Source organism: Mustela nivalis (assembly GCF_964662115.1).
Source record: "Mustela nivalis genome assembly, chromosome: 9".
In the NCBI taxonomy this organism is placed as follows: Eukaryota; Metazoa; Chordata; class Mammalia; order Carnivora; family Mustelidae; genus Mustela; species Mustela nivalis.
Window position 1 is genome coordinate 20,249,150 of NC_139028.1, and position 27,606 is coordinate 20,276,755.

Genomic DNA, 27,606 nt, shown 5'->3' on the forward strand with positions numbered 1-27,606 from the left:
CTGGATCTCCAACTCAATCCTAAACCAATTAGAAGAGGGTGTGTTTATTGAGAGAGCCAGGGGCATCCCTTTCAGAGCGAACATCGGGATGCTGGTTAAACGTTAAAGACGTGGGTGGGACTCTGTCTCTCAAGAGCAGGGAGAGTCCAGGGACGACAGGCCCCTCCTGGCAGAGCCGGCATTCTCTGAGGAGGAAGCAGAGGACAGAAAAAAGACAGACGCAGCAAAGCCCCTCCCCCCCCCCCTTCCCCACATCCCAATGCTACGTGGCTGGATTCCTCTAGTGGCCAGAAATATTTAATCGAATACTTTTGTTTGGATCTTGCCTCCCTGGTAACCTGAAGATGTTACCATGGCAATCCCTGAGTAATACATCTCGATTATTTATGGTCTTGAAAATAGGGTGGGGAACCACTCCAGGCCCCACAGAAACAGCAGGAAGGTAGAGGCCCACTTCCTCCTCTCACTGTTCCCAGCGGGCCCCGGAAGAAAGGGAGAAAGAAGACGCCAGCTTGGTTGGCTGGGAAGAGCTCAAAGCCATTTGGCATAGAAAATCTCCCCTCCCCATGATGCCCCTCGGAGCTTTCCTGTTCCCCATCGCTTCCATTCTGAGGTCTCCTTGGGGCTCCCAGATCCTGCCCCACTCCCCAGGGAACAGGCCAAGGATGGCTAGGGGCAGTCAAGAGTATCTAGGGACCTAGGCCCCCAGTTCTAGAGTGAGCTGGGCTGGAATCCCACTTAAGCCAGGATTACTACATCTGTGACCTCAGCCACATGACCTGGCCTTCCAAAGCTTCCATATCCTCCAGTGTCAAACGAGGATAAGAACGGGTCTTCTCTCAGAGCTATTATGAGAGCTAAGTGAAAGAATGCGTAGAAAGCTGTTGGTATGGGACTTGGGACGTAACAGGTATTCAACAAATCATAACCATTCTAAGGAAATTACATTATCAACCATCCTAGCATATCCTTGCTTACGGAGAGAAGTCAGGATGATCAAGATGGCAGAAAGGGACAGGAAGATAGACCGGGGGAGAGGTGAGGTGGGGGAGGGCAACTGTCTTCTCTTGTCCAGTCCTCTTGAGTCAGAGGAGCAGCAGGAACCCCAGCATTGAAATCAAACCTGGACCCCCTCAGTCCAATTCACTCGCACACCATCACCCTGCTCCTAACTGGCTAAATCCCCTTCCCAGCCCTAGTGAGCCCTGTACTGGGTCAAATAGTGCTCCCCCGACCCCAGATTCATGTCCACTTCTTGAGTACAGTTTTATTTGGAAATAGGGTCTTTGCAGATTACAATAGAGTAGACCCGCCTTAATCCAGTCACTTGTGTCCTTATCGTTAGAGAGAAATTTAGACACAGACATGCAAGGAAAATGCTACATGCCCAGAGGCAGAGGTTGGAGGGATGTGGCCACAAACCCAGGAACAGGGATTGCTGGCATCCTCCAGGAGCTAGGACACAGGCATGATACAGATCCTCCCTCAGAGCCTCCGGAAGGAGCCAAACCTCCTAAAACCTAGATTTCAGACTTCTGGCCTCCAGAACTATGAGTGAATAAATGTCTGTTGTTTTCAGCTACCCAGCTGGGGCTTATTTATTACAGCAGCCCGGGGAGACTCATAGAAGCCCTCAGACACTGGCTGACTTCGCAGCTAACAGGTGTCCCCTCAACCATCAAGAACAGCTCTGTCTCACCTCAGTTGACATGATTGGGTGTGCTGGAAAGAGAACAGAGCTGGGTCTCTCACTAGCTTGAGTGAATCGCTTACCCTCTCTGAGACACATCTGCAAGACAAGGACACTAATGCCTGTCCAGTCCGCTTCATGGGCTTCTTGAGAGATCTGGACTGGATCCAGTCCGTGAGCTATCTTATCACCTTTAAAGCAGGCCATACAAGCAGCCGATAGTGTTTATGTTCACTGTGAAGACACAGAAGGAAAATTTTTCCCCCTTTCCCTCATGCCTACATGTCAGGGCGCCCTCCCCACCCCAGTTAAGAACAGATAGAGGACATCTCCCATCAAAACTGGGCCCCTGACTCATGGACTTTTGCCCCCACTGTACCATTGGCATTCCTGAAATGGCCCTTTCCAATGGCCCCGGACAACCACCGCCCAGTACACAGACACGATGGTCAAGTATAACCTCAGGTGAGAACCACCACCAAGGCGACCCCTGGAACCCTGGCTCCCCGGGCTGCTTAGACGGCAACAAAGCAGGGGAGCCAGGCAACAGTTGACAAGTGTCTCTACAAGGCCCTTCTCCCCTGCCTTTCCTGATACTGACACCTGCCCAGAGCCAGAGGGGTTCTTCCTTCGTTCTGGGCTGGTCCCAGGCCCTCCTGCTCTCAGCCGCAGGGTCCGTGACTCAACCTGGCTTCCCGGCCGTCGGGGGCCATCCTTTCTGCCTCTGCTGGCCCGGCCCTTATTATGAGGAATTTTGAGTATGTAGCAGCGCCTGGCACATACTAGGTGTGAGATGTATTTTGAACGAATGAATGACACTTAGGGGCTCATGATACTAGAACCATGGATTCGTGGGATAAGAAACAGAACTCGGACTACCTACAGTCAGGATGGAGAGAGTGTCCCTTCTCGCTTACGTATGCTAATACTTCTGTATGCTGATAGTGATGCGAGACCGGAAAGGTGAACGTTTTAGACTAAGACTATGCTCTCTTAGAGAAGAAGGTGGTGGTGCTCATGTGTGTGTACATGAGTGTGTGATGTGCATACGTGTACATGTACGCACATGTGCGTGTGCACCGGGAAAGGACTGGAGGGGCATCACACTGTTCACTCTGCATCCCCTTCAGTGAAGGAAAGGTACCAGAATAGGTCACAGAGATGCAAGGGCCTGAGAAGAGCAGATAAGAAGGGTCTGGAGGATCTAGACCAGTGGCCCCAGTCTGTGGCCCTCAGACTCCTACAGGTTCCCACAGGTAGTAATGGGGGATCAGGAGCTATTTTTAATATTTCTGTATGCCTAGCAGAAACGACACTCTTACCAAAGATAAGGCCGCACAGACTGCTAACTGAGACATCATTTCTTTGCTGTTGGCTGGAATTATATCAACTCAGTGTGATAACACTGCTAATCTCACGCTGATCTGAACCCCTGATTGGCAGTCAGACATGGCTTTGATTAATAAAAAATGGGAAAACAAATTATTACTTGATAAATGCAGTTTGTTTGCTAGACAAAAATCTTTAAAAATACAGGGTGCTGGGGCAGAGGGAGAGAGAGATTCGGTGACTGTCGAGAACTCGGACTCGGGACTCCGACACTCAGATTCAAATCCTGGCTCCACAATTTCAGTGACTAGTACCTGTCTCTTAACTCCTTAAGCCTCGGTTTCTTTATCCACAAAATGGGACTCATAGTAGTATCCATCTCATAGAGTTCTCACGAGGATCAGATGAGACCCTGCAGACGAGTACTCAGCTTGCTGTTGGACACGTAGAAGCATATATCACACACCAGCTCTTATCATCATAATTGCTATCACTGCTCTCAGGACGAGTGGGAGGATGAACGACATGGGAAGCTCTGGGCCAGCTCATTCCTGAGGTTCAAGATACACCCATCAGCACTGCCCTTAACAATGAGAACTAGAGGTCCTTGACCCTCCGCCCCTTAAGTCAGAACTCACCCAAGAGGTAGCAAGTCTCGGGCGTGAGGAGGTAAAGAAGAAGACACATACCCCATTGACCTGCTCCCCACTGCCAGACTCCCCGGCTGGTCCCGTGAGGAAGGAGGGATTCCAGGCCAGGTGCATGGATGTTAGATTTAGTGTGTTATTTTCTATGGCTGCATAACAAGTTGCCACAAATTTATCGGCTTAAAACAACATTCATTTACTGTCTCTCTGCCTGTGGTCAGAAGTCTGGGCACACGCAGCTCCGTTCTCCAGTCTGGTCCCACAAAGCCAACATCAAGGTGGGGGACGGCGTGGTCCCTCACCTGGAGGCTCTGGGGAAAATTCTACTTCAGGCTGTTGGCCAGATGCACTTGCTGCGGCTGTAGGACTGAGGTCCCGTTCCTTCCCTTGCCGACAGTCAGCTGCAGACCGCCGACTACAGGCTGCCCACGTGCCTCTCTCTCCCTGTGGGCGGCTCTGCACACTGGCCCGACTCACTCCATTCTTCCCCGCTTCTCAATGGAAAAACTGCTTTTAAAGGACTCCTTTGATTCGATTAGCCCACCCCAGTAATCTCCCTATCTCAAGGTCAGCTGTGTTAGAACATAATCACAGGAGTAATGTCATGCTCACAAGGAAGGGGGAGGGTCACTGAGGTCATTCTTCGAAGTCTGCCTACCACAAGGAGGATGTTAGGGGGCAGGTGGCTTAGAATAAGGCAAGGAGGGCTCTGTAGGGCCCTGTCTGCCCTCTGGGGAATTGAGGATTTCGTGTAGTTCAAGGGGACATAGCCATCATGAAGGAATATTGCTAACCCAGGTCAATACCCACCATCCTCAGTGTCCCCCAGGGAGACCGGGGAACAGGCCTGATCTGGGTGTATGTCACCCAGAACTGCGTGCCCTGGAAGGCTGATGTTCGTTTGCCTCCTGGCTGTACTCCCTTTCCCTGATTTTCCCATTCCTCCATCCCGGCGCAAACGAAGCCACCTTGTCAGCGCCCCTTCCCATCTGCAGGAGGACAGCCTTTTGTTCATCAGCTCTCTACTTCCTCTCCTCTGCTAGCTTCTGCTCAACACCTCACGACTCCTCTGCGGACATGGCCCAAGCTCTGGGACTTAGGTGTCCTCTCCTGTCTCCTGGGCCGTGGAGTAAGCCTCACGTTAACCTTTCATGGGTCCAAGACCCCCGTCCCGTGACAGTCGATAATTGCTCTAGGGCCTTTGTTCCGAGGGCACACTTCCCTCCCACCTGCCACCCGTGTGCCAAGCCACATCTCGCACGCCCCCGGACCAGCCCCTTCAGGTGGGCCTTCCACTCCGGAGCCTTCTGGAACACATTTCTGCCCCCCCACCTTCCCCCCAGGCTGGGTGCCCTCTGCATCATCAGCATCGAGCTACAAAGCTCTCAGGCATCTCTGCGCCCTGCAGGTCTACCTCCCTGCTTCCCCGTCTCTAACACCCGGGCAGGGACAAGGCATGATCAGCGGCCCCCGGTCATGGCTATGTACAGGGTTACCTGTGGAACTGATAGAAACTCGGATTTCTGGGTCCCACTCTGGGAGGAGTGATTTAAAGCTCTGCGCTGGTTCCAGGCTCTGTATTCTTAGGGCGCCCCACAGGCCATTCTGGGTGGCCAGCCCAGTGGGGGAGCCCTGGCCCTCCCGGATCTAACATCCCCCAGGCCACAAATGAGCCAGACAGTTCGCAGCCCCCTCTCTCTCTGAGGCCCCTCAGCTGGACACAAACACCTCTTGAGGAAGAGGCCGGGAGGGGGCATCCCACTCCCAGGCTCTCTGGAGCATTTGAAGTCATTGCCAATGTCTGCTCTGTCTCAGCAACAAGCCTGCTGAGCATAAGGGCATCCTCCTCACGCTCTGGGATAAAGCAAAGTGTCCTTTCTGTCATGCAGCCTCAGTGGGGAGGGCCAGGGGACCCTCCGCTCGGGCCTGGCCCCTTCCCGCTCCTGAGGGTTGCTGGGAAGCGGCTCCCAGCCAAGACGCTCTGAGCAGCCGATTGTCTCGTTTGCCTGGCTGTTATGGAGAAATCCGACACACAGGCAATCAAACCCCTTAGCTCACCTGCCAGAGGAAGAGAGCGAGCGACAAGTGTAATAGTGGGGAGAGAACAGATACTCCATGTCACTCAGCTCACATTATCCCCCATAATGAGCTCTGCCCGACAGCTGCTCACACGGCTCACACAGGTACCGCAGTGTGGGAGCCCAGAGGAGGCGTCCCGACTGCTGCAAGTCTGGGACCGTGCCAGCCTCCCTCCCGGCCCCGGCCTCCCTCCCTCCCCGCCCCAACCTCTCTCTTGCTAAACAGGCCCAGAAACCAAGCCAGCCCTGAAGTGGGAGGTCTGGCTCCTTTCGGACATGGATAGAGTTACAAGAGGCTTATGTCCTCACAGCCGTGGAAACTGAGGCAATGGGCCAGTCAAGTAGCAGCTGTAAAGGACCTGACTTGACCCCTGTGTGAGAGAGAGGCTGAGCTTTGCCGTCCTGTCAGAGAGGTAAAGCATCTGATGAACACTGAACACTTTAGGATGGCCAGATGGTGAGGGAGGGCCAAGACCTGGGTGGAGGCCATCGGGAGGAAAGGGGAGCTACACCAGACTCCAGAGGAGGCACGGGACCCCGCTGCACATAGTAGATGGCATCAGAAGTGTGGCAGGGGAGTCACTCTCAAAGGGACAGCTGGTGCCCACTCTGGCTTGGGGAGGGCCAGCAGGGTCACTGACATCTTCCTCTTCCATGAGCTCCCTGCCCATCTCAAGGGAGGCAAGGTCAGGGCTGGGTGGGGGCAGGGCCAACAATCGAGACTTGGAATCAGGTCTCTAAGTTCTTAGAGATGGAATGGTTTCCTAAAGCCAAGCAGGTGGGGTCAGGAGAGGTGGGCCCCAGCCCAGTGGCCTTCCAACCAGCGGCGTAGTTTTGGGTGAGCCCCCCCACCCCACCCCAGAGCCCCATCTCTTACCAGCTGCCATTTCCAAGGCCCTGGGTGTTGGGCTGCTCTTTGAATTGGGAGGGGAAGGAACAAGGTTCCAGCCTTGTTTTCTCTAGGGCTAGGTTCTAGGCCCAGTCAGGGCTAAGGGAGGAGGCAGGGGAGACAGGGGAAGTTTCCTTCTTGCGGCAGTATAGTAGTATAATGCCGAGTGGCCCAGCAGCTAGGAAAGAGCTTTGTGTCCCCTGGAGGAGCCACTAACTCCCCAGCCCTCACTCAGGATTTCCCCAGGAGCCCGCAGGTAGCAAAATAAAACAAAACTATCAATTCTTTAATTGTATTCTTTTCCTTCCCCAGAGCACACCATTCTTAGTTAACTCCTGGGCCTGCAGTCCCCCTCCCACTCTCTGCTGAGGGAGGCCGCCTGAGAGGTGCAGACAGGTTCGAGAACGCTCTGGAGAGCCCACAGCCCAGGGAGGGTCGGGAGCCTAGAGGGGAAGAGAGGTCCACCCCTCCGCACTGAGGCTGCAGCTCTGTCTGCCGTCTAACCTACCTCCCCAAGCTCATGGTTGGGCTCCTCAGGCTAGGCTGGGCCCAATGACTCTGAGCCCCAGTACACAGGTTCGGACCAGCTGGGCACTGCAAGATGCAGGAAGGGGAGGGAGAGGGAAAGAAACAACCTGCGGAGAGAAAGGAGCAGGGCCGAGGAAGAAATCTCAGTGGTTCCTGAGCATGAAATGAGTTGGTGTTTAAATGAGATGCAAATAACATGCAAATGAGCCTCTAGTACTTTTGAAAAGAAGCACCAGCGTTTTGGCTAAGAGAATAGCTATTAATCTCTCTGCAGCCAGAGACATCCAGAGTGACCTCTTCTCCCGGACTCTGTGGCTCTGCCGGGACCCTGCCCCACTAGGGCCATCTGGGAATCACCTGCCCTGTGTCCCATGCTGCCCAGGGAGCATCTGCCAACCACTTCTCTTTCTTTGTTCCTCATAAGCCAAAGGGGTAAGGGGCGAGAGCACAGCCCCAGATCTAGAACTCACAGCACCACGTAAGTTGAGTGAAGGGACAGTCCTAGGTATCATTCCTTCCCCATTTCACATGTGAAAGGCTCTGACCAAGGCCTGCAGTTCTGTGCTGTGGCCTGCCTCTGAGACCTACCCCAGGTCACCATCTCACCCTGACCTCCCCGCTCTTCTGTCCTGTGAGCCCTTCGCAGGCCTGTGAGATGTACCACTGCACCCGGGAAAGAGGGCCGGACAGCATCCAAGGGAAACATCACCTGGGTCTTGTGTCTGGAACTTTGTCCTGATTCCTGTCCACACTCTGGGACCCAGAGGCAGGGGGCTGACACAAGGGCAGCCCTCCCCCCAAGACTCCACACAGTACTTAAGTTTCTCAGATCTCCACGCCCCCACACACCCGCCCGCCCCTGTCAACAACGCCTCTTGCTTTCCCCATTCTTCTCCAACGCAGACCCTGCCCAGATGTTCCTGAAGATTCGTCCTCACAGTCCTTCCCCAGGACCCTTTGGGGGCTGCAGCCAGAGTCTGGGAAAGCCAAAAGAGTAACGCGATCACATTGCAGAGCAGAGAGAAAAAGGCAGAGAAGAGTGTCTGTCCCTCGGGGCAAACAGAATCAGCCTTTCCCAGAGCTCTCAGGGACTTGAGATGCCAGAAGAGACCTCCAGAGGGCAAAGGGGAGGTGGCTGAGCCCACAGAAGACCAGCGGCAGTCTGGGAGAGAAGGCGAGCGCAGGAAGGAGACATGGTGCCACTTGATGGAAGAAATCAGCACAGTCTACAGCCTGTTCCGCTGGTGGGGCTCCCAGGCCCTGAATTGTCAGGTGTCCAGAGAAAGAGTTATCCCCCCATTCATGTTCCTCAAACCTTGGGAGGCTCTGGAGCCCACCTTCCCACCCTCAGTTATCCTGCCCAGGCCTCCTATGCAGCCTGTGCCAACCCCAGGATGCAGGCGTTCTCCCCATCCCCCCAGAGTGAGCACAGGCCAGAGACAAGGCTGGGCATAAGGAAGCATCGGGTCCCGACACTCATGTACTCAGAAACGCTGACAGGGACCCCGTTAGCGCAGGGCTGAGCCCCTGGTGTGCTTAGTAAAAGCCCGATAAATGAGTACGAGCATTGATTGGCTAATTAATTATTGCTGAAGACCTTCCAGCCAGTAAATTCTTACCACCTCCCCAGGCCCTATAGTCACCTGCACAGAGCCACTCTGCAAACCCATCCTGGCCCCCCGGGCAGCCTCTAATTCTAGATCCATGGCAATGGGGGAGAGGCGTCCAGGCTCTAATGCTGGGCACGTTTTCCACACCCTACAGGGCCCTAACAAATAATGAGCCTCAATCCTGACCTCTAAGCAGGCTCTAAGAACACGGGCTTCCGATGCTGCCTTCCCCGTTGTCCAGGCATCTGATTCTGTGGCCAGGGTCTCACCTACTCCTTTAATGTCTCCCCTTGGGACAGAGGGGGGTCCTACGAAATACAAATGACAAGCTGCAAACTCCGTCCTTCTCATCTTCAGACTCAGATAGAGAACCTGGACCCCAGAGGGCAAGGCCAATGGCGGGGTCTTCTGACTAAAGACACCAGCCCTCCAGCAGAGGGAGGTGATTCTCCCCACCCCAAGGAAGGCCAGGCCGAGGGGAGAAGGTGGGGCTTTGGGGAAGATGAAAGGGATAATCGCTGGAATTTTCCATGTGCTCCTATCCCCCCGAGCTTCACTTTGCTTCTGCTCAGCCTCATCAGACTTCTGTCAGTGTGGAGAAGAACAGAAGCCTCTTTGTGGGCAGTCACTGGCCCAGGGTCACCAGAGATTGTTAGCATCCAAACCGGGGATCTTTCAAGAGTGAAAGGGAGCGCTATTAATAATGCACCAGCACAGCAGGTGCGAACCTGAACTGTCCTGAGAAAAGGGGGGACGATGGTCATCCCAACCACGGCTCTTCTGGGCCCCGTTCTCTCGCAGATCATCTGTGAATTATCTGAGAGTCAACAGTAGTGACTGCCGTGGCCTCAGCTGGTGGCGTCACCCACAGGGGTGTGGAGATCAGCCAGTGACATGAGACTGGGGACCCTGCTTAGCAAGACAGATGCTGGGGAGGCGGAAGAGAGAGAACTCGGCCACTGTCTACCACACAGTTTACATTTTCCATTCATTAATTTGGCAGATATTTCCAAGGCTACAGTGTGCCCAGCAGAAGAACCCTGGGTACTGGACAAGTGTTGGCAGTTAACACGGACACTGACCCTGTCCTCATGGAACCTAGAGACCACTGTAAATATTGAACATCAGTTATAAGATCAAATCATATCTAAACAAGGGAACACTGGTGCCATGGGAACGGTCAGGAAACACAAAGCCATGCCTTGTCTAAGGGAGGCCTGACTGGTTTTATTTTTATCTCAAGTCGGTTCAGTATGGAAGATCAGCACTTGATAGGTATGTGACTTTAAGCAATTTATTTGACCTCTCTGAGCCTCGATGTCCTCATGTGGAAAAGGAGAATGATACCTACTTCACAGAGTTCACCTGAAAACAAATTAGATGATAAATGTATGTAATGCTTCGCACAGCACCTAGCACAAGGTAGGTACTCAACAGATACTACTTTCCTATTATTTCCAAACCTATTTACTCCCAATGCCTTGACTCCTGCCAGATATTCTCTCCTTCCTATTGTCTTCATGACAGACTCCTATTCATCCTTCAATGCCCGCCCTCGCAGCATGAGAGCAAGAAGAATAAAGTAGTAAAGAGTACAAGCTTTTGATCTAGGGTTCCCAAGTTTGAATTCTGATTCTGCCAATTGCCATGCGATATGAGGCAGAGCACTTGACCTCTCTGTACCTCAGTTTCCTCCTCTGTTTCAGGGGACTATCATGAGAATAAAATGTGTCAAAAAGAATAATGCATTTAGACCCATGTCTCCAAAATACGAGGTACTCTGTGAATTTTTAAAAAATAAAACAGCCAAGTCAGTTATCATTTCCTCCAGCTCGAAAGAGCTAAAATGTTGCTGAATTAAACTGACCTTGTGCGCTTTTAGCTATAAATGACCCTAGCCATGGGCTCCCCTCCACACGGTCCCGGGGTAGAGTGGGGTCAGTAGACAGACTGTGAACCAGGGCAGGAGCTGACCTGCGGACGCAGGATTCTGAATCTAACCCAAACCCCAGGCCTAACTACCCTTCACTCTCCACTTACCTATCTGGGGAGCTTAAAAAAAAACAGACAGATTCTCCTCCTCTCAAAGGGGTTTAAGCACTGTCCTTACGGAGACAGCTTCTCAAGGTCCTTGCAAACCCAGAATCTGATGGCTCCTCCCAGCAGCCTTCCTCCCCTGAAGACAGCCACCGAGGCCCAGACTCCAGCTTCAAGATTTCACGAGGCGTTCAGTTCACTTGCACTCCCCCCTGCTTCCCATGGCCGCCCTCCATCCCCCAGGGCCCAGAAGCATCCTTGGAGCAACACCGCCCGTCAGAAGAGCCCATCTAGCCCAGGGTTGACATTTCAGCAGCCCAAGACCCGGAGATAAAAGTGGTCACTGAACAAAATTCAGTTCCCCCTCCCTCGCCTTTCTGGAGGCTCGATAGGCATCAGTGTGGGGGCCAAGATGGTCCTCTCCACCCTGCTGCAGCCGTGATTCCTGCTTTTTGGGGAGGAAACCTTCACAATTGATGATTACAAAGAAGCAGTTTATCACCTGTGCTTTTATGATTGCAGCAACTAAGGGGAAAAAAGATGTCCTTTCAGATAAGCATTTGAAGGAGGGGGAGAAAGATTTTCAAAGCCTCCTTTGTTCTCCTCAAGAGCCCTGCCATGGAGTTCTGGCAGGTAGCCCGGGAGAAAGGAGAATTTTAAAAACACCATTGGAGCCGGCTTCCAAGCCACTGCACCATCCCTGTCATTAATTAGGGCTGTTACTTAACAAGGGGTATGGACCATTGTCTCATCCAGCCTGCTCTTCCTCATTGAACGTGGACTTGTGATGAATTCTCTGGAAAAGGGTTCCGTGCAAGGAGGTCGCCACCTCGGCCCCCTGGCACTCAAGCCAGCTCCAGTGGGGCTGGCGTGGGCCTCTAGGGCACGGTGCTGGCAGGGAGATAAGGGAAGGACCTTTCTGAAGCCCCTCGGTGCAGGCCGGGAGCACAGGCCTGGAACGCAGGGACGGGCAGGCTGCCAGCCTGTGCTGGGAACTCAGCCTGAGAGCTGGGGAGAAGGTGGGAGGTGGAGTCCATGCCCCCAACGACCTCAGCCCTGCCCAGCAAAGCCCCCTGCCCAGGTTATGAAGATGAACCTCATCAGGGCACAGAGAGCTGTTGGGACCCCAGTCCACAAAGGGGTGGGCTGAACTGCCACAGACTCAGTACTATTGTGTTCAAGAAGCCTGTATATGGGGCTGCCTGGGTGGCTCAGTGGGTTAAGCCTCTGCCTTAAGCTCAGGTCATGATCTCAGGGTCCTGGGATCGAGTCCCACATCGGGCTCTCTGCTAGGCAGGGAGCCTGCTTCCTCCTCTCTCTCCTTCTCTTTCTCTCTCTGCCTGCCTTTCTGCCTACTTGTAATCTCTCTTTGTCAAATAAATAAAACCTTAAAAAAAAAAAAAAAAAGCCTGTATACAGTCAGTCACAGCCTCGCCCCTGCCAACAACCAAAAATTGGCCATTTTCCTTCACAAACTAAAACTCTGATCCTCCACGGTATTCAACAGAGACAGCCCTTGGGGATAAAGAAAGCCGGATCTCACGGTGCCCCAGATTACAGAGACCTTTGGCAATGACAAAGTCGTGGTATTCAGGATGCTCCCCACTTTATCTTGTGACCCCAAGTGGAGGCATGAACGTTTTCATTGCTCTCTACAGGATAGCTGAGATCAAGCTGGAATGCTTAAGTAAAACTTTATCAAAAGCTCCAGAGAAACAAAGGGGAGAAAATACAGACAAATACAAAACCCAATCACCTAGTTCAAGAGCCACGTCTGGTTCAGGTTCAGTTTGAAGCCTTCCTAAGGTTGTTCACCACCAGGATGGATTCCTGGCTTGGCCCCTTGCCAGAAGCTGTCTTTCTCTTGCTCATCTAGGATCCTGGAGGTCCATATCCAAGTTAAGGATACGGTTTACCCTCCAACCTACCTAGGACCTGCCTTGTGAGTTCTGTCCCAGAAGCTATCTGTTGCCTGGATAATTCAAGCAGGGACCGTTCAGCAACTTCCTCCAGGAGGGAGCACTTCTACCCACCAGGCCTTGCAGGAATGCAGCCTCATGGTCTCACACAGGGGCAAGAAACACATATATTTAAAAGCAAAGAGCTAAAACTCAGTCTGCAGCATAGGCTTCCTGACCATTATCACTCCTGTTCTCTATGGCAATAATTCCCGCCCTGCTTGGCTGGAGTCCTAAAGCACCTGGCTGGCTCGTGCCCACTCCCCGCCTGGTGCAGGGGTCTGGAGGCCCTTCCCCAGAACTCATATTTGCTGGCACAGTCCCCACACTAACCGGATGAACCACCTGTACCTGCAACCCCTACCTGATTTCCCGTCCTAACAGCTCCTGAGCCCACCCTGCGGCCGCACCCCACCCCAGCTCAGCCTGGCTGTTGACATCAAAACCTGAATAAAGCCTGTGGTCACCCTAAGTCTTCTTGGAACCTACGAAAGGAGTATCTAGTGGCCTTCACCAGCAGCTAGCCATACTTCAGAGTGAGTGATAACCAGACAGAAAGCTCTACATTCTCTCGAATTTTCCTCAGAAAGAACATCCTTTACATTTCTACAAAAGAAGAGGAGGCCCCCAAGAGATCTGGAAGCAAATAGAGCCAGTCTACATGAAGCAAGGGTGAGGTTTTGTTTGATACCCTGAAGAGGGAAGAGAAAAGAAGGGGAAAAGAGAAAGAGCTGGCAAGATCACCAAGGACTGTGCCCCACCCACAACGCTGAACCCCTTCTTCAAATCTCACCTCCCCTAATCTTCAACAAGGCTGCAAAACTCCACGAATTCTGGAAGGGACTAGAGAGTATATGGAACCCAGTGATGGAGAAGATATAGACAAGCCTGGGGATGGACGACGCAGGAAAAAATAAGTGAAAGAGCTCAAGAAATCACAGGTTCATGTTACAGCATACAGAATTTAGATTGCAGTCGAGTTTAATAGATCTCTAAATATCAAGAGGTCCCTCTCATACCTTACTGTACAATCAGTGCAGCCACCATTTTCCTGAGCACCTACTATGTGGCAAATTTTGCAAATTTTTTTCAATCTTAATAACCCTATGAGGTAAGTGTTATACCCATCTTAGTGATAAGGAGACCGAAGTTCAGAGTGGCTAACTTCCCCACAATCACACAACTCTTGCATGGCTGAGCCAGGATGGTTCCCCGGGCCAATGGAATCCCAAAGCCATGCTCTCCTCTATGATACAGTAGACTCTGGAAATCTCCTGCTTCCCTTCCCCCATTCATCTTGGTCTCCTCCCATTCTCCTTCCATCTGCACCTGACAGCCCAGTACGGAGCCACAGTGAGATCAACGGTGTGAGACCACCGTCAGTCAGTCACTCAACAAACATTTCACAAAATCTTACCATTTGCCAGAAACTGTGCCGGAAGTTGTAGATTCGAACAGAAGCACATCACAGACAATGGCCAAGAGTTGGGTACCCTGGCAAACATGCCTCCACAGAGCTACAGAATGGTAGGGAGCCTGCGTTCTGTCCTGGGGCAAGCGGCAGAGAACAGGGCACTGGAAATGCAGGGGGCCTCTTTGGCCAAAATGAACCACACAGTCTCCTGATGCCAAACAGCCAAGCCCAGAGCCTCCCCAGGGAATGACTTTTTCCCCCACTTTTCCCCTTTGCCAACCAGGAGAGAACAAGGCTCAACCCCACATGGAAGGAAAGGAAAGAAGCAGCGAACATTTTCAGAGTGTCTCCTATGTGCCCGGCACCCCCTAGGGCTTACAGCTGCATTTTGCTGAAGGAGCCGCAGACGGGTTCAGTCACTTGACCTGGGTCATTCCCTTGGGAAATGCAGAGCTGGGGTTCGAGCCAGTCCTGCTTACCCCAAAGCCTGTGAGTGATTCTTCCTCCACACCATGCCTCAGTGCCCCGGGCAGAAGCTGCTGGACGTCCACCCAAATGGACTGGCTGGTGAAAATGTGGCCCAGCAGGTAGCACGTGCGACAAAGGGATGGTGCCAAGGCCACCGCTGCCAGGACCCTTCCTAAGCCAAGGAGAGGAGATGATGAAGCGTATGCGGGTTTGGGGTGCATGCCCGTCCGTGCTCTCCAGCCTCCTCCTCAGAAGACCATCTCCCCAGGCTCACCCTCATCCCCCTTTGACCACCCTCATCCCCACCTCCCCTTCCCAGCCAGGAAGTCTGAGCACCAGCCTCGGGAAAATGTCAGCCAGGCCTGGCCAAGCATATGCCTGTGTCATTGGCACCCGCAGGGAGCTCCAACAGTCAGAAGGTGGAGGGACCCAGTGCCAGGGGCGGGGCAGATGGCCTCATCCCTGCTCTGAGAACCCTCAGGCCTACTCTTGGCTACGTCTCTGAAACAAGGGCTGCCCATGAGCCCTCAGCCCCCACGCTCATGGCAACCCACCCGGCCTGCAGAGCCATGCCAGCCCACGATCTGGCGGAGACACCGCCACAGCTCCGGCCCCCCTGCCACCTGCCTGTTGTCACTCTTCAGTGAGCATCGTCCGCCTTCCACAGGGCTGCGCTCCCAGGCTCCAGGCTCCAATCTGCTCTCTGGGAGGCTGACAGAGGACAGGCAGGGCTGGGGGAGGCCTCCCTTCTTCACTCCCACCAGCTCCTTGCCCAGGGCCTGGATGTTGGAACAAGTGCTAGGAACCCAGATGGCGATTGCTGCCATCTAATTATGCGTGCATACTATATTAGCCAAAAGCATTTGACTATCTCCTGCGGTCTCGGGCAGATCAAACGGAGAGGCACACAGGTTCGAGGATTACTCCGGCAGGGTAATGGCTGACAAGACTGCCTGCTGCCACTCAGGCGGCCACTGGCTGGCTGTCCTCCCCCAACAGAGCCTTTACTCCTCACCTGGAGAAAGAGGAGGAGCTGGGAGCTCAGGCCATCTGGGGCTGACACGGGCTGGACTCCTCCACGGCTCCTGGCTGTTGGCCTTTCTCTGACCCCATCCTACTAGACACCCCATGGAAGACCTTGCTCCTCACCAGGGCAGCAAAACAGAGGATGTGTGTTTTCCAAGAACAGCATTTATGTGCTCATGGCGAATCTCATCTTCTTCTAAGTCTACCATCTCTGTCTTGCCAGGTGATAACCCTTGATCTAGAATCAGTCTTTAACCCACGCAGCACTCATTTGCACTTAACGGTAAACGATCTGTGCCTTTGCCCAGCCAGCGTTCCTGAAGGTCAGATACCCTGTTGGGCTCAGTTTTCTTCCTGAAACCTAAGCTGCTTAACTACATGCTTTGCACGCATTAGGTGCTCAAGGAGTGGTTACTAAGCTCAGGTTCACAACTCTGGTCAGCTCTTCCCTGGTCACCTACTAGATGACAGGTTCTGTGCTGGACAATGGGATTCACACTTGAACCAAGCACCATCCCCACCCCACAGAACTCTACACCCAACCGGCTAGCGTGTCACTGTGAATGCCTGGACTGAGGAAGAAGAACCTCAGGAAAGGAAAGGCCAGGCGGGAGCAGAAGATAGAGAGTGGCCTGAATCAGGACATCAGGACCTCCCAGGATGTCAGCATTTGCTCTGCAGACAAGGTTCTTGGTACCCATTGTGCAAGAGGCAGGGAACTCACAGAAGAGTCTCTAATCCCAAGTGACGTGCAGAAGTCGAAGGATGCAGAAGTATATGTCAAAGGTAACTTTGCTTCCTGTAGTCATCACTTAAGAACCAAGAGAACGGCATGGAGGAAGCCCATGGACCCCGGGAGGCAGGAGGCCTCCTGGGCAGTTAGGATGCGGCAAAGCAACGTGAGACCCTGAGAGCAGGATAGGGAAGACAGGAAGGGACTGGGAGCCAGCACCTACCTGCCTCTGGGCTGGCGCGGTGCTCCAGAAACTGACGCCGCCAAGGACAACGGCTTCTGAGGCTCCGTCTGGTGGACAACCAGGTATTATGGGACATAGCTGTCTTCAGTCTCGGTCCAGGGTGAGTTCCAAGAAGATGTAGAGGGCATGATCCTTGGAAGGCTCACATTTAAGGACTGGGATTCAACGGAATCCTGGAACAGGGATCGATGGGTATCCAGGACAGGACACAAAAGCCCACGGTCAGAACACGAATTCAGGTGCATGACCAAAGTTGTCAGAAATGGTGCGTGGCATTGGGGTGGGGCCAGCAGAGACGAGGCAGGGGTCCTCACCTGGGGCCTTTTGGACCAGCGCTCCTTGCTCACTGGTTCACTCCAGCTCTAGGTGCGGGACGTGGCTCATCTTTACGTGAAGGACCCACAGGCCGGCTATGGGCAGGACGTGCTAGAGGCTGGGTCCAGGCAAGGCCTTCCCAGAACAGGTGGGACTTCAGCGAGAGCTAATGGAGAAAAAGAGAGGGCAGAGCATCATTAGAGTGAGAAAAGATACGTAGGTGAGGTTTTTACAGCACGCTTCTGGTCCAGTCAGCAGAAAAAAATGGGTTCCACTGGAATAGAATATTTAGAATGAAGAGTAGTGCTAATCACCTTTGGGAATACAAATTGGGGCTAGATCATAAGGAGAGATATTAGGAATTGTTCTGGAGGAACTCTAGAACCAACAAAAGGATATATATATAGGGTGGAGGTGGAGGAAAGCATATGGAGAAAGTGGCCTCTTGGGGTCTCACATCCTCTACAGAAAATCTAAGGAGAGAGTAGGAAACCTCTCGTTGTGGCTGCTGACCGGATGGAGATTTCTAGGCAGGAAAGGAAGAGATTGATCCAGGCTATGATTGTGTGTGTGTGTGAGTGTGTGGGTGTGTGCGCGCGCGCGCGTGTAGGACACTGTGCTGGGGAAGCAGAATCATGCTTACATTGTGCTCTCTGGGGCCACCACACACCTGGCTCTGGGTCCGGGATTAGCCATAGGATAAAGACAAGGCAACACCAACCACCAGTTCCCATTTTCCCTTCCAAGAGCCTTCTCTTTCCCTCCTCTTCTTTTCTCCTGGTTTCTACGGAGGATGCATTCCCTGCTTCTCCCCGCTCCCCCCGCGGCGTGACTGCCTTCCAGCCACAGGCAAACGAGTGTGTCAGACTGTAGATCACCGTGGAAGGGCTGTCACCTCGTGGGTAATGAAGAGAGAAAATGCATCAGGGGTGTTTAGGGGAGATGACAGGTGATCACAGAGGCCTCCTCCTTGTCCAGATGTATTTTGCCAACTGATCACTCAGCAGACTGGCGAAGGAGCTCAGTCAAGCCCCCTGGGCGCTCGGGAGGGATGGGGGCTCTTTTGATCCCAGACGTGCTTAACTCTGGCCTGAGCCACACTCCTGCTGCTCCCCTAGTAGCGCGGAACGAGGAGGGGACAGGGTCCCTTTGAAGATCATCCCAAGACTGGGCAGAGCTTTCTCTCCCTGTAGAAAAATTAGAGCGGCAAGCTGTGATTGCTTGGAAATCATATCCCTCCGAGAGCAGAGCTCCTGCTCTGGCCTCCAGCCAGGGGGACTGTGGCTTTCCACACAGCCACACTCATCCAAGACTCCTCTAGCCCACAGAGAAAACAGAGCCCTGCGACCTTGAAGAGTCACCAACTCTGAACTTCAGCCTCATTATCTGCAAATCAGAGGTAAGTCTCTACTTTGCTAAAACTAAGACGCCATGGACTCTAAGACCCACCATTCTCTTCTTTATCACTACAAGAAAGTAAACACTGAATTAAACCATGACAGGCCACCAACTGTAAGACCCACCCTGATGTCAGAGATGAGGAGATGAGAAGAAATATTGATACAAAAATCTGTGAAACGCGATCATTCTGCAGGAGGCTCTGAAGACGATCAAGCTCTGGCAAGCATACAGCGGCTTCACGAACTAAGAAACACAGGAACAGGAGTGGCGCGCGGCATCCGAAGCTGATTCTGGGAATGGTCTCAACTGATTTAGAAAGTGAGCTTCAGGACAGGAGGCATCCTGGTCTGTCTCCTTTGGCACAGTGGCCCTGGGTGTGGGAGACTGCTCGGCCCATCATAGGCTCCCAGGAAATATTTCTGAATACAGAAATGATGAGTGATCCATGACGTTCCAAAACATGACAGTTTCACACCATGACAGGTCCATGTGTGCAGCCAGGCCAGGGGGTGGTGTTGAGTCTGGGGTCGGAGGCCATGGCTACTCCCCTTTCCGACACCATGGGGGTGTATGAGGTGAGAATCCAAGCAGACTAAGCAGGGGTCAGGCTGCCTGAGACCAGCAGGGTGCCCCCTTTCACAGCCTGGCTCAATTTTCATCCAACGCGGCTGGCAGGCTAGACCCGGGAACAAGAGAGAATTACCCCAACTCCTGAACAAAACAGACTTCAGAAGCATTTACGGGGCAACAACTGCATGAGTCAAGGTTCATCAAAGCTGGGCCCTTCTGGGCCTCTGTCCTGGGCTTGTCAGTGGCTCCCTGCTCCCTGCATCTTCACATGGAGATGTGTGTGTGTTCTCTGTGTGCCTTTGTGTCCTTCGTGTCCCCATCTCCTCTTCTTAAAGGGACACCCATCATATTAGACTAAGGTCCATCCTAGGGACCTCATTTTACCTTTGCTTCCTCTTTAAAGGCCCTATCTCCAAATACATTCATATTCTGAGACACTGGAGTTAGGGCTTCATTGTAGGGATTTGAGAGCTCGTAACTCAGCTCATAACAGTCCGTTCAATAAACAACTCATAACTACCTACTGCATACCAGGCACCGTGCCAAGTGACGGGGACCCATAATCAAATAAGATTGCCCTCAAGACGATCACAATCTAGTGTGGAAAAGAGACAGAGAAACAGATAACTGTTCTTTTTTGTGGAAGTGTAATGAGATATGTATCAACCCAGGAGGAATGCCAAGAAGGGCCACCTCTCCTAACCTGCGGGGTCAGAGATAGTCAGGAAAGGCTTCCTGGAGGAGGTGACACCCTAGCTGACTATGAAGGATCACATAAGCCAAACAGAGGCTGGGGCAAGGGGGAAAAGAGGGTAGTCCTGAGAGAAGAAACAAGACCCCAACTGTGTTGAAGGACAGCCATGTGGCAGAGCAGAGACTGGGGTGAGACACCATGCTTGGTGTCCTACAATTGCCCATTGGTGCAGCTGCGAGTGATGCCTCCTTAAATTCCATGCCCTGGGGACTTGTCTCACCCCTGATCCAGCCCTGAAGAACCACAGCTGGTTCAGTGTTTTTGGACCAACAGATCCAAAGCAGGGGCTAGTGAGCAACAAGGCAAGAGGGAGCTGTGGGTGGGACCTACAGGATGGTGTGCAGAGAAGGGAGATTGGCCTCCGTCCTGCATCGGGGGTGGAGGGATCCAGGATGGACTTCAGCTGTGTGCCCCTAACTCCTACCCTCTCACACTAGGTGGGCACACACGTCATGAGTGACAGTGAAGCTTACACACAAAGCACAACACCCAGGGCCTGATTAGTAGCCGTCACTGTTATTCTTCTGTCCAGAATGGTTCCAGACCCTTGGAGAAGGGTCGGTAAAAGGACCACGTCAGGTTGTTACAAGAATTAACTGAAAGAGCCTGCCCAATGTGCTCAGTATCGTGCTTGGAACATAGTAGGTGTTCAAAAACCTGTTTCTTCTGGGTCCTGTTTGGACATTCTGCCATTTGGTACATTTACTTGTGTGCTAACCTCTCTTGTTCTTTATGGAGCAAGGGCTGTGATTTATGTCCATTTAACAGAGGCAGGATGGACTTGGGGCAATAAAATGGATTTTAGAGTCAAACAGAAAGACCTAGATTCAAATCCAGGCCCACCACTTACCCACCAGCTCTGTGACCTTGGACCAACTTTCATTTTGTTAAACCTCCATTTCCTCATCTAAAAATACTCACTTCTAAAAATACTCAGGTGGAAGTGCCTGGCTCCCGAGACACGTTTGGCAATACTTGTTGAGTGTGTAAAGGAAGAGGGAAGAGAGAAGATGCCTGCCTTGGCTTCCCTCCTTAGTGCCCACACTAAGATCTGGTCACCCGTGACTTTTCTGCTCTCTTACCTCTTCCCCTAATGAATCACCATACTCTGGTCCTGCCTTCTTAGTCTAGAATCTGCCCACTTATCTTTCTCCCTACTGCCTTGCTCTGAACCTCTTCATCCAGGCCACATTTCTAGGCTGACTTCCCCCAAGGGCTACGTTCTGTAGTCATCTTCTGTACGGATGCTGTTGGCCACCGACCCATGTATCAGCCTCTCTTCCACATGGTGCAAAGCTAAGTGGATGCATCAAAGTCAGTCATGCCACGTTCATTCTCCTTGTTGGTGGTTCATTTGGGAAAGCCCAGGGAACCCAAACCTGGCCAAAGAAGAGTAAGGAAATCTGCTGGAGGGCTTCAGGGAAATCTTTCTTTGCTGATAAAGACAGACACACAGGAAGAGACACAGCCCCTCTCTTTCTGCGGGAAGGTGTCCTACCTGTGTGGGAGGCATCACTCATGGGATGGATCATGGCCAACAGGCCAAGGACCACAGAGCAGAAAGATAGGAAGACCCTGGGTTATGGCACTGTGCAGCTGCCCAGTTAGACACGCACTGCCACCATGCTTCTCACCATATGAGATAAGTGGCTCTTATTGCCTAGCTAGTTTCATCTGGCTCCCAAGGACTGGCAGCATCTTGACTGATAAAGCTTCCTACCCCTCGTGTCAAGTCTCAAATCCTTCTCGCCCACACACTAGAAGATCTGGTGGCAAGTCCAGCCATGTCATCCTTTCTGTGGCTTCTCCTTGGCATCAGTTTCCAATTTCTTGGCATGGCCTTTGACGCCCTTCCCGATCCAGCCTCTGCCTTCTCTACAACCCGATATCTTTTCACTTCCCTCCTTCCTGAGCCCTCTTGACCTCTCTAACCCCGCCATTGCTACAGTCTACTCTCAACCAACTGGGCAACCATTTCACCTTCCCGTGTTCAACTTCCTCATCTGTAAAGTGGAACTATTCACGGTATCCACACCACACAACTGCCGTGCAAACAAAATGAGTTCATGCATGTAAAGAACTGATGCCCAGATTAATGTGTAAAGTGCTTCGTAAATATTGCCATGTCATTTCCCCAAATGTGCCTTTTTTAGGCTTCCTGTTTCTTTCCATTGGCCAGAGGCAGAAAACAAAGCCCTGGAAGATGGCAGAGCCACAGGATAGGAGGAGCCTGAGACTCTGAACCACCACACGGGCATGGGAACTATTACCTGTGCCAGCAATAAATCCTGGTATGTATTTGTTTGTTAGAGCAGCCAGCTCTCCCCTAACGAATAGTGACTCCCCTACGCCATGCCCGCAGCTACCCTGTGATAAACCCTGCTCTCCAGACCAGCAGGCCATGTTGTCATGGTCAGTTTACATTTTCCTGCCATCCTAACTAGAAGCAGAAGTGAGTCAACTGACCTTTGATTAGTTATGGGTTGGATTGTGTGCCCCCCTGCCCTGAAAAATATGTCAAAGTCCTAACCCCCAGTACTTTAGAATGTGACCTTATTTGAAATGAGGGTCATTGGCTGATGTGATTGGTTAAGATGAAGTCATATAGGAGAACAGTGGGTCCCTAATCCAGTATGAATTCCAGCCTTACGAGGAGAGGAGAAAGAGATGAACCCAGGCACGCACAGAGGGAAGACAATGCAAGGACAGAGACACCCAGGGCCAAGGCCATGTGACAATGGAGGCAGAAACTAGAAAGAGGCAGCTATAGGCCAAGGACACCCAGGGTGACCGGCCACCGCAGGAAGCTGGAAGAGGCGAGAGAGGATTCCATCCAGAGTCTCAGAGGGAGTGTGGCCCTGCGACACCCTGATTTTGGACTTCTAGACTCCAAAAATGCAAGAAAATAAACCTCTGTCCTCTTAAGCCACCTGGTGGTATGGTACTTTGTTTCAGCAGCCCTAAGGAACTCATACAAGTGCCAGCCCTTACAACAGGGTCAGAATCAGAGCTGGAACTTCATCAGTCAGTGTGGGTAGAACGGAGGAAGGAAGGAGGGAAGAGACAGGAGGAAGGAGAATAAGAAAGAAGATGAAAGTGACTTTTCCTTCTGTTTGATCTCCTTCTAGACAGTTACCAGGCGTTTTTTTTAAGGCTCTGGGTATGGAAAGAGATTTCTTCCAGAGAATATTATAAATGTGGGCTTAAAGCAGCCTCCTGGAAGAAGTAAGGGAAGCTGAGGAAAACAGCTTCTTCAGATCACCGATTGACAAAATAATACGAGGTTATAAAGCTGCAGTATCCCTATGGCCTCATAAGCTTGGAGAGAGAATGAAACACATTTTGAAAAAAAAAGCGATGAGAGGCAGCACTGCGTAATTTCTCTTATGTGTCTTCTGGGCACCAGTAGCCTATAATGAGACAGTGCATCTGGTGGGAGCTGTCTCGGTGGGGCAAAGTAAAGAGCAGGGTGTCATTCCCAGGCTATAGCTCTGGACCTTTCCAGAGTTGTGCAGACCCTGGGGTGGGGCTGGGCGGTGTCAAAGAGCTGAGAGTGGCACTGAGTGCCCCCCAGGAGGACATCTGTGGGGCAGGGCTAAGGCAGAGGACAGATGGTGGGCTTGCTGGCCTGCCACCCTCCAGGGGAAGAACCAAACCCCTGTCCCAGCATCGGTGGTGTGATAATCTGCTCCTGGGAGAGATGGGGATTGAGGTTTCCTATTGCCTCTATAGCAAATTACCACAAATTAGGGGCTTAACACACAATTTATCATCTTACAGTTCTGGAGGTCAGTTCAGAAAGGGTTTCATGGGGCTAAAATCAAGATGTAAGCAGAGCTGCATTCCTTCTGGAAGTTCTAGAGGAGAATCCATTCCCTGGCCTTTCGAAGCTTCGAGAAGCTGTACAGTTTCCTTGTCTCCTCTGTCTTCAAAGCACGCAACATTGGGCTGAGTTCTCATCTGTCGGCTCTCTGGGTCTCCCTCTCCTACCTCCTCCTCCACCTTTAAGGGTCTTTGCGATTACATTGGGTCCATTTGAATAATCTGAAGTAGTCCCCCCTATTTTAAGGTCAGATGATTAGCAGCCTTAATTCCATATGCAATGTTAATTCCCCTTTGCCACATAAAGTAACATGTGACAGTTTCCAAGGGTTAGAAAGTGGATATCTTTGGTGGTGGCTGGACATTATTCTTTTTTGTCTCTGATCACCAAAGATACAGGTCCATCCTACAAGCAAAATACAAATGCTTTCACCCTACTTCTGGTACCACAATCGATACCAGTCAGTGTTCAGCCAGAGAAGCAGAATCAGCAGGAGGTATATATTAAGTGATAAATTGCAAGGAACCTGCTTATGTGGTCATGGGGGCCCACGAGGCAAGTCTGGAGTCTATGGGGTGGGTTGGGACCCTCGGGTATGGACTGAAGCTACAAAATTTCCTCTTTTCTCAGGGAAGTCTCAACCCTGCCTTCCAGATCTTTCAGCAGGATCAAACCTACCCAGATGATCCAGTATAACGTTCCCTGTTTAAAGGCAACTGACTGTGGATGTTAATCACATCCTCAATGTATTCTCACAGCAACACCAAGGTGAGTGTTCAGTGGAGTGAGTGGCGACTGTAGTCAGACCACACTGATGTTACACAGAGACCATCGCACAGATAAGGTGGCTCACTAAGGACCCAGTCATTTGCCACAGCCCCTGTATATGTCCGAATAGATGACAATTTCTTAGGATGGTCCTCTCCGTGGAGCTACATGGGTCTAAGGAGACCACAAAGCCGATTCTGTTACTCTGCTCCACTGTTCTCGGAGATTAGCAGCTCCTTAAGAATAAAGGCTAGGATTTCACATGCATATGTATATGTACATGTACATGCATATGTACATGTATATCTAGCAGCACCTAACCTAGTGTTCCTTGTATAGGAGAGACATACTCGGGATATGATGGTTGGAAGAATTTTGTCTTTGTTGAGTAAATATTCTCTCCTGTTCCTAAACTACCAACCCCTTTGGGCAGCTCCCAACTTGATGGCATTTCCAGCTACTTATTCAAATGTTGGTACAAACTTGCATCCTATCACATATGGCCAGGTGGCATTGGGGGATGATGAGAAATCATCCTAGAGGTGGGAGTGGGGTGGAACGCTTGAGTGGATTAGAGAAAGAGGCCATGGCACCTCTTTGTAGAGATATTTGTAAACAAAAGAGAGCCCAGTCTGCCTGGATCAGGGTGAACATTGACTGGTTTAGAGACAAGTATCCTCAGAAGGGCTCGACAGCCTGAGAGATCTTTTATTCCTAAGCGTTCCAGATCTTTGGGAGCTCGACAATGCCCTTGATGCCAAGGACAAAGAGAAGAGTCTAACAAGCCAAGCCTTCGAGAACATTTACCCTAACTCCTTGTGTTACAGAGACTCAGAGAGGGAGAGCGATTGGCCCAAAGTCACACAGTCAACTACAGACGGACAGATCTGGAACTGCGGACGGATCTGGAACCAGAGGCTATGTCTTGTGATTCTGATGCACTTTTTAATTTTCACTGTGCTGTTGTGTCAACCTCAGGGATGTCACACACTCAGAACTCAGTCTAAGCATCCAGAAGAATCGGACATATTTCTCCAAAGTTCAAATTATACATTCACTGATGGGAAATCAAAAATGACTTAGAGGCATCTGTAACATCTGCCCATTAAGTGAGCATGCATTCTAAATAAAAATAGTTGCAACTTTAGAAAGGTTCCCTGTCCTTTCTCTTCAACCAAATTACCTCTCTGGGGCCTGGGTGGCTCAGTTGGTTAAGCCTCTGCCTTCAGCCCAGGTCAGGATCCCAGGGTCCTGGAATCAAGCCCAGCATCAGGCTCCCTGCTCAGCGGGGATTCTGCTGCTCCCCCTGCTCTCTCTCACTCGCTCTCTCTGAAATAAATAAATAAAATCTTTAAACCAAACTATCTCCCTGAAGTCCATCGAATATGGGAGTTCTGGAACCCTGCTGTCTTCACAGGATCACTGGATACTTGTGATTCACGGGCTTGAGCAATCTCATGAAAACCAAGCCCAAGTGAAAGTGTTTCATGTGCACGTAACTGGGTCACTACCTAAAAATAATTCATGGGATGTATCATAATTTCTTTTTGTTTCCCACCATCCCTTTAATAATGTATTCAATGGGGGAAGTTTTCCCTTTGGAGCTATAATCCTGCCCTTGGGCATGTTGCATAGACTGATGGCTATGATGGGTGGAATTCTCAGATGACCTCCCAGACTGCCACCCCTGGTGCGAACATCCTGTACCCCTCCCACTGAGTGTGGGCAGGACCTGTAAATACACTGACATAGTCAATCCCTTGAGGACCTACACTACATGAGACTCCTTCCTAGCGGACTGGAGGGAGATTCTCCTACTAGGAGCTGAGGGCCCTGGGCTGACAGCAAGCAAGAACACAGGGGCCTCAGTCCAACAACCACAAGGAACTGAATTCTGTCAGTAACTTGCAAGAGGTTCCCAAGCTTCGGATAAGAACACAGCCCAGCAGATACCTTAATTTCAATGCCTTGTAAGGCATGGAGCAGAGAGCCCAGCCAAGAGCAAAGGCTGACTCCTAATCTATGGAAACGGAGATAATAAATGGGTATTGTTTCAAGCCACTGAGTTTGTGGTAATGTGTTACACCGCAGTAGGCAATTACAACTAGCCCTTGAACAACATGGATTTGAACTGCACGGGTCCACTTAAATGCAGATTTTTCTTCAATCAATGTAGTGCATTACTGCCAATGTATTTTCTTTTCCTTATGATTTTTGAAAAGATTTTATTTAGTTATTTAACAGAGAGAGAGAGAGAGAGAGAGGGAAGCAGGCCCCACACCCTGAGCAGAGAGCCTGATGTGGGGCTCCATCCCAGGACCCTGGGATCATGAACTGAGCTAAAGGAAGAGGCTTAACTGAATGAGCCACCCAGGCGCCCCTCTTCCTTATGATTTTTTTTTTTTTTTTTTTTTTTTTTTAGATTTTATTTATTTATTTGACAGAGAGAAATCACAAGTAGATGGAGAGGCAGGCAGAGAGAGGGAGAGAGGGAAGCAGGCTCCCTGCTGAGCAGAGGGCCCGATGCGGGACTCGATCCCAGGACCCTGAGATCATGACCCGAGCCAAAGGCAGTGGCTTAACCCACTGAGCCACCCAGGCGCCCCCCTTATGATTTTCTTAATACCATTTTCTTTTCCCTAGCTGACTTTATTCCAAGAATACAATATAGAATACGTAGGATGAAGGAGTGTGGAGGCCAAGAAAAACTAAGGCCATCCCGCCTCAGGTTTAGCCTTAGCATAAGTACAGCCATCTTAGCTCTGGCAACCATCTCAGACCCCTGTGCCCAAGGGCAAAACTTTCCCCTACTTAACTTTAGTTCTAAGAAGCCCCACCCTGCTTTAGTCCCAGAGACCCGCCCCCCTGCTTTAGTAAACAGGAAGCCCCACCCTGCTTTGGTTCCAGAAACCCCCACCCGGCTTTATTTTTATTTTTTTTAACGATTTCATTCACCTATTTGACCGAGAGAAATCACAAGTAGACGGAGAGGCAGGCAGAGAGAAAGAGAGGGAAGCAGGCTCCCTGCCGATCCCAGGACCCTAAGATCATGACCTGAGCTGAAGGCAGCGGCTTAACCCACTGAGCCACCCAGGCGCCCCCCCCACTCTGCTTTAGTAAAGGAATCCCCACCCTGCTTTAGTAACAGGAACCCATAAATACCCCTGCCTTAACTAAGCTCAGGGTCCAAGTCCTTACTCCGCTGTGTTGGGTATACTTGGGCCCAAGCTTAAGCTTGTCAAATAAACCCTCGTGTGATTGCATCAGTGCTTGGCTCCTCGGTGGTCTCTCGGACACGAAAACTCAGGCACAACAGAGAGTTGG

The 27,606-nt window shown here is 51.5% G+C and overlaps 1 long non-coding RNA gene across 1 annotated transcript in view; it reads right to left on the bottom strand.

The window, feature by feature from the left end:
* LOC309840910 overlaps window positions 1-27,606 on the bottom strand; it is a 282,879-nt gene that overhangs the window by 115,150 nt on the left and 140,123 nt on the right. Inside the window, exon 3 of the long non-coding RNA XR_014298857.1 lies at window positions 16,631-17,132. This is a non-coding gene — a long non-coding RNA (uncharacterized lncRNA). The remainder of the gene's footprint in view (window positions 1-16,630; window positions 17,133-27,606) is intronic.